The sequence below is a fragment of the Pseudophryne corroboree genome, chromosome 5 (genome assembly GCF_028390025.1).
Source record: "Pseudophryne corroboree isolate aPseCor3 chromosome 5, aPseCor3.hap2, whole genome shotgun sequence".
Taxonomy (NCBI): domain Eukaryota; kingdom Metazoa; phylum Chordata; class Amphibia; order Anura; family Myobatrachidae; genus Pseudophryne; species Pseudophryne corroboree.
In genome coordinates this window covers 163,680,026-163,686,996 of record NC_086448.1, presented here as the reverse complement: position 1 = coordinate 163,686,996, position 6,971 = coordinate 163,680,026, and the positions used below count along the sequence as shown (strand labels likewise).

The following is a 6,971-nucleotide window of genomic DNA, read 5'->3' as shown; positions in this document are numbered from 1 at the left end:
GTCAACCTAATGCAGGTAGATGGTTACACGTACCTACACACACGCACACTGCCCTTATAGCCGCACACACACACATACTGCCTCCATAGCTGCGCACACACTTCCCTCATAGCCGTACACACATACGCTACCCCCTAGCCGCACACACAAACTTACTGCCTCCTAGCTGCACACATACTGCCCCCATAGCCGCACATACACACACACTGTCCCCATAGCCACATATTCACATACACTGCCCCCATAGCCGCGTACTAACACACATTGCCCCCATATTCTCACTCCACACACACACACACAAGATTTAATTGCACACACTTCCACCAACACAGCACCTGCAGCCAGCCGGTTCCTCACCCCAGCATTCTTCCTGCTTACCTCTCCAGCGCCGGTCCCCTGTAACCAGAGCCGCACACCACCCGCAGCTAGCTGGACAGTCACCCTAGCACTCTTCTTAGCTTACCTGCCTCCTCCAGTGCTGATCCTCATAGTCAGAGCCACAGAGAACCGCACCCCAGCAATCATTCTGCCTGCCGCCTCCAGAGCCCGAGATGCGCTCCTCCTCCCTATTGCCAGAAGGTAGCTGCCTGTCTTGTATTGCCCCGCACAGCCTGCCGACAAGTTCCTGGCTGATACATAGACAGGATACTACAGCTATCAAAGTTAGGAGCCATAGACAGCCACCCTGGGCCCCCCATCTGACCAGGCGTGGGACAGCTGTCTCAGCAGTCGCCCCCTGATGGCGGCCTTGGCTCCAATGCATGGCGGCCGCAAGGTCCATCCACAGAGCATCAATCAGGGTATATTTTTTGTGTTTTAATACTTTGTGATACAGTGTCTGTTGCTGTCTGAAATTAATTATTTATTGTTTAGACAGTTGATGAATGCATTATTATTACTATTTTTATTTATATGGTACCGTACAGAAAAACAATTACATTGAAAACACTATAATTTCAATGTACAAAAGCACAAAAAGAACAGTACAAGGGGAAAAGGATATCAAGTGCAAAAAAATAAAATAAATAATAATAATAATAATAATATTATAACAACTTTGTGAGTGACAATAAAGCTCAATGACCCATTGCCCTTTGGTGGGCAGACAGAAAGGAACGCACCCTGAATACCTGGAGCATGGATAGTTTCGGTGAGGACAAGAGGGAGGAGGGCCCTGTCTATGAGAGCTTACAGAATTTAATGCATGCTACATTGTTTTTTTTCCTAATCTCATGGCTCTCTTTGGCTAGTTGAAATACTGGAAGTTACAGTCTGCCTAGACTTGCATAGAAGTTCATTCTAAAATGCCGCTTGTATTGCTCGAAGTAAAATCCGTAATTTTCCTCACACAGATTTTGTTTCACGCGAGTATGGGAGAGGGGAAATAAGCAATATATGTAATATTTATTCTGTTTATCCATCGGTTTAGTAGCATTGCACCAGGTTGCAGCAAATATCTAGTGAACCGAGCTTATCATCCTTTACATGCACAACTAAAGTGCACTTAGCAGCGACAGGATGTCAATACCTCGCTGTTTACAGCACCTGCTGTTACTTCCTCACTGATAAAGAGATCATTTGTCTGGGGTCATTATTGCCAGAGGATTACAAAGGCTGCCAGGAAGGATGGAACAGACTTACAAAGCCCCAGAGACTCAGGTATGCCTCAGAATGGCACTTACTATTTTTCTTAAAGGGGCAGGAAAAATTAGTTTAGAAGCAGTACGCGATATACAAAAGAGAATACACTCATTTTGGAGGGCCACCTTACACACAATGTATTGTACTATACAAGTACAAGTGTTATACAAACTAGAACAAAGCTTTTTTTCTGTGGGGTTTTTATTTCTTCATATTTTCTTTATTAAAGGTATAAAACCAAAAGTATTTTTGCTATGGGAATAAAGTTAATAAGCTATATACTTGACTTATAGGAGAATGTTACGACAAGCCGTTTTATTTTGTATTCATGGCTGCAATTTACTAAAACTTGATTTTCATGATAAAAATGTGACTGACAGTCTGGGGTTGTGTCAGCCAATGTGATAGATAAGCATTAACAGGTCCTTTGGTAGTACCCTTCTTCTATTTCTCACCTGTGCATAGAGCATCTTCCTTGATGAAATTAAGGTATAGGGACAAACTCAGTTACGCTTGACACTTACCGTGGACTTGTAGCTCCTGGGATAAGTGGTGGGGCTATTCAATTTCAGTCCATGGTACAAGTGTTGAACTGAGGTATGAAGGGCCCACAGAGGAATGCAGTTATAGGGGCCTATATTTAGGGGTATGGCCAGTCTCCAGAGGGGGTGTGGCCAGGTACTACAGAGGTGTGGCTAACCATTATAGAGTAAATAGTACAGAAAAGCCTAGTGCATGCATGATAATTTGTCAGATTAATATCAGCATTGCACTGTAGAAAATACAGCATAAAATACGGTAACATATGTATAATGTATATTTCGAGTGCACAGTCTGGAACGTGATCCCTAGAAGAGGAGGTGGGGTCCCCAGGCAGCAGGGCCCACCGGGGATAGAATCGTATTGGTTGCTATGGGCAACTACACCAGTTAAAAAAAAACTCCCACCTTAGTAAATGTAACCCTAAGTGTCACACTGGCATTGTATTTCTTTTTTGTCACTGCCTGCATTCCAGCTGCAGCATAGTGCTAATATAATTTTTGTACAACCGAGGTGTGCCGTATGTGCTGTGCCCCATGCATTCACATAAATAATATAAGCAGTGTTACTCCGCAGTGAATGGTAATTTGAAAAACAAAAAGGTTCAAGTAAATATAGTACTATTATACTATAGTTGTTTTTTTATACAACTATAGTGTGCTCACCTGTACCCCAGTGCGTTCACATCACATAAGCAGTGTGAATCCATAGTGAATGGTCACTTTACAAAAAGTTAATGTAACTAAATAACACTATTATACTATAGTTGTTTTTTGGTACAACTTGTGTGAGCTATACACCCCTGCATTGAATTAAATATAAGTCATCATGAATCAAGATCATTTGATAGAAGATCAAGAGCAGAATCAAAGAACTAGTGCCGTAGCTGCTGTCAGCCATGATAGTACTACAAAATTTAGTAAGGGTGGTCCAGGGGACAGAAAGTTTAGGAAAGGGCACCTGAAATCAAAATCTTTCACACTGTTAAAAAAAAACCGGGGTAGAGCTGTAACATCAAAAAATGACAAGTCAGGGCTTGGCCTAGTGTTTGTCAGGAGCAGACGTGATTCACCTGAGCTCTCGCTTGTCGACCCGCTAACTGCTCCAAACCCGGTCTCCTGCCTTAACTGTCTGGCCCCTCAGTGCTCCTGCCGATGGTCATGGTGGCCCGGGCTTGTACTGCAGAGACGGTAGACACTTGTAGCATCTGTGTGGGTTGCGGCCTACCCGGATACCGGAAGCCGCGGCCTCTCTTAGTTCCCGGACCCCACTGCAGTCACTCCTCCGGCGTAGTGCTCTGTAAAGCGGCGTCACAGCCACATTACCTAGTGCCTGGGTCCCCGATCCCTGCGGGAGCACTGGTACCCTCTGCCCATAAGAAGATCTCCCAACCAGGCCACTGCTCGTGGAGGACTCCCAGCTGCTACACTCCCTGGTGAGGATCCTGCATCTCCTCACAGCAAATCTCCCTTACTCTCCCTCTCCTCTCCTCTCCCCTCCCCCCCCCGTTGGGTGTTGCCTGCGGGGTGGCCTCTGTTTGTGTCTGCTACATAATGGTGGTTAGCAGCACCAGCTGAACCTGGTGCATGGCTCCCTTTCCTACAGTGCTTCTGGTTTCTGGGGGTTAAAAGAACGGAGGAAGCCGCCATCTTGCTACACAGGGGGACCATTCACACTACACTTTTCTAAATATTATAAAAATGACAATCTCCTTTACAAGATCCTCCCTCGCCTTACTCTTCGCAACTGGACAAAGATGATACGCTTCCTTCACCTGTCCCTGCTATCAAGGAAGACAGTATGGCCCTGTGGTCACTTATAATGGATTTCAAGGACTCTCTAGAGTCCAAGTTGGACAAGGTGGTTACCTCTATTAGATCGCACTTATCCTCATTGTCTTCCATGACCTCAAAACTAGAATCCCATCAGGACACTCTCCAAAAAGTGCAGAACAAGACCTCCAGAGACATTGACTATACTATTCAGGATTTATATGATTTGCGCACTAAAAACGAGGATCTGGAGAACAGTGAAAGGAGAAATAACCTCCAGATACGGAATGTCCCGGAGTCCGTTCCTCCACAAGACCTGATGCAGTTGGTAGATTCGGGCCCCGTGTCTACTCCAACTTCTGCCTCTTCAAAAGACTGACCCTGCATATGCTTTGCTAATGGATAAAACTTTCCTCTCAGGACTTTGTTCCAGATGCTGCAAGTTGTTAAGTTCGTTTAACATTCAGGAAAAAGGCGTACCTTATTACACAGTGGTTCGGGCCGCTGCGGCCGCTTAGTGTATGCGCTAAACCTCTATGAATATGTATGCACGTTGTGTAAGCACGCCGACACGCTGTGAGCACAATGCAGCGACATGTGTAGCTGTCTACACCTTAAACCCTAAACAGAAATGGAATGCAACACCAGTAGTTATATGTTATGTTGTGGTCCAACGCAGCAACAAATATTTACTAAAAGGGGTATACAAAGAAATACAACAATATCACAGAGAAGAAGCTACAACCAATAGTACATACGTTTGTTCGCCTGCACCACCCGGATCCAGTCCTCAGTCAGTCTAGCAAGATGAGCTTCAGAGAGTAGACTGAGGCCAGCCAGGAGGCCTTGCTTTTATACAATGGTCCAAAACACAATACAAAGGAAATTGTAAGCTCTTCTTCCATAGGTCAAGGGGCAGGTCATTTACAGTACATGAGGGGTCATAGGTTGGTTTGAATAGGTGGGCGATGATTAGTCCAGGTGTACTTGCAGATGTCTTCCACTGAGTTCCTGCTGAATATCACGAGTACAGTACGATATGAATATTGAATTCCTGTGCATATCTATGCACAGGAGCATGCTATAATCTGCAAAATGCAATCGGAATGTAGCCCTTGAAATACTGTACATCTGGATACCAAACACTATGTCCTAACCTAATTCTGTCCCCTCATATCCTGTAAAGCTGGATATCTCTATTGTTCTGTTTCTTAAGTAAATGTAACTTGCTGGTGTGGTGTGTGTAGACTATGTGTAAATTATACACTATGTGGATAAAATATCAGATATGCTTTTGTGGCTTTTCTATGTGAATGCGTATGCCACCGTATTTACTCATACCACGCGCTAATACGCAGGGCTTCGCGAGCCAATGTACACAGCGTGCGGGTATGCACACGCACAGCAGAATAAGTACACGCACAGAGGCCACTCTGTGTGGTGTTTGCACGTGTTGGATGTGAGTATAATATTTTCGACTTCGATAGTCCAAACTTTGGCAGTAAACAAAAACTGTCACACATTACTAATAACACTGAAAATATTTCATATACAATATGTACAACATTCGAATGTCAGGAGGAAGAGTTGTAGGTGGGAAATATATATCCTAGTGGGATAGGAAAAAGCGTGTATGTATGAGTAAATGTTTGAGGGGGATGTATCATCGTGCCGTATGAGTTCTAAGAAAGGTTTGAGGTACTGCGAAGTATACATTTAATCCTTATCCCATATTAAGGGTCTGTACATGGGCAAACAAACATTACCAAGCTCTTTCTAGGCAAGGGCCATTAGCCCTCACCTTGTTCGGCTTCCTATAATAATAAATGGGGAGCACATTTGTAAAAAGAAAAACTCCCTCCTAAGGCGCTGCAAATTAGGAGCTGCAAATAGACAGTACCCAATAGGTCACCAACCTATAGAAACAACGAATAGGAAAAAAATGGTACAATCTCACTTTCTGCGCTCCAAATGTCCCTTCACTTGAGTAGTCCTCACACCGATGAGATTGTTACATGAAACAAAAAGATTAAACACAACATAGTGTAATACTGTATATGAAATAAAAGGTCTTTCCACTGTGTGGAGGGGAAATGAGGTGATGAAAGACAGTCCCAAAAGAGATCCGACGTCCACCTTCTTATAGGGTCACCCAAAGTGATATGGCGAGGACTTGACAACGAATTCTTACATGTATGCTTACTTGTATAAATGTGGTAGAAAACCCATAAAGGTTTCTTTACTGGAGCACATTTATCTGACGATACATGTGGGGGGAGACGTATGTGTATGCCATTATGTGTGGATAAAGTTTATCGACTATGTGTGTTAATAACTGAAGTTTGCAGAGATGAGGGTAAGACATAAAAAGATACATTCACGGGGCGTGGCTATGATGGGCATGGAGTAGCACGTACTGTGCTGAGCTCTCCTGCCTGAATCTCCTGTAATTTATCCTGACAGCTCCCCCCGGGGTTAAAAGGTGACCCGGACCTGCCTTACTATTGGGTGCACCCTCCAGAGTGTTTCTGGCCCGATCTGCTCTCCTGCGTGGGTGTCTGGCCAGCGGGACGGTTCCGGCCTGGTTGCTGCCACGCTACGTGGGACGCTGTATCTGTGGCAGCGGGGTCCTGTGCGCTACGTCTGCATCCCCTGTCGGGCTGCTGGGGAGAGATCTGCGGCTGTGTGCGCTCCTTCACTTCCCACCTCCTACTGCTGCCCAGACCCGCTACTGTGAGTTCGGCTCCGGACTCCCCTGCTCAGGCCGCGGCTGGCCGTGCTACTTCCGGTCGGTGGCTGGGGGATGTGGCCGGAGCGGTCACGCTGGATGACTGCTGCAGTCCGCTGGGCTGAGTGTGCCCCCACTCCCCCTTGTGTCTGCTGCCTCCTGCCTGTGGTTGGCGCCGGAGAAGCCACGCTCCTGCTGCCTCTGATCTCCTGCTCCACATGATAGGGTAGTGTGGAGGGAGGCTACACCAACAAGCTTCCCTGGTACTCCCAGCTGCAGCCTCTGAGAAC

The 6,971-nt window shown here is 45.7% G+C and overlaps 1 long non-coding RNA gene across 1 annotated transcript in view; it reads left to right on the top strand.

The window, feature by feature from the left end:
• Positions 1 to 1,586: 1,586 nt before the first annotated feature.
• Positions 1,587 to 6,971, top strand: part of LOC134928887 (uncharacterized) — a 97,573-nt gene continuing 92,188 nt past the window's right edge. The window contains exon 1 of the long non-coding RNA XR_010178100.1: positions 1,587 to 1,659. This is a non-coding gene — a long non-coding RNA (uncharacterized LOC134928887). The remainder of the gene's footprint in view (positions 1,660 to 6,971) is intronic.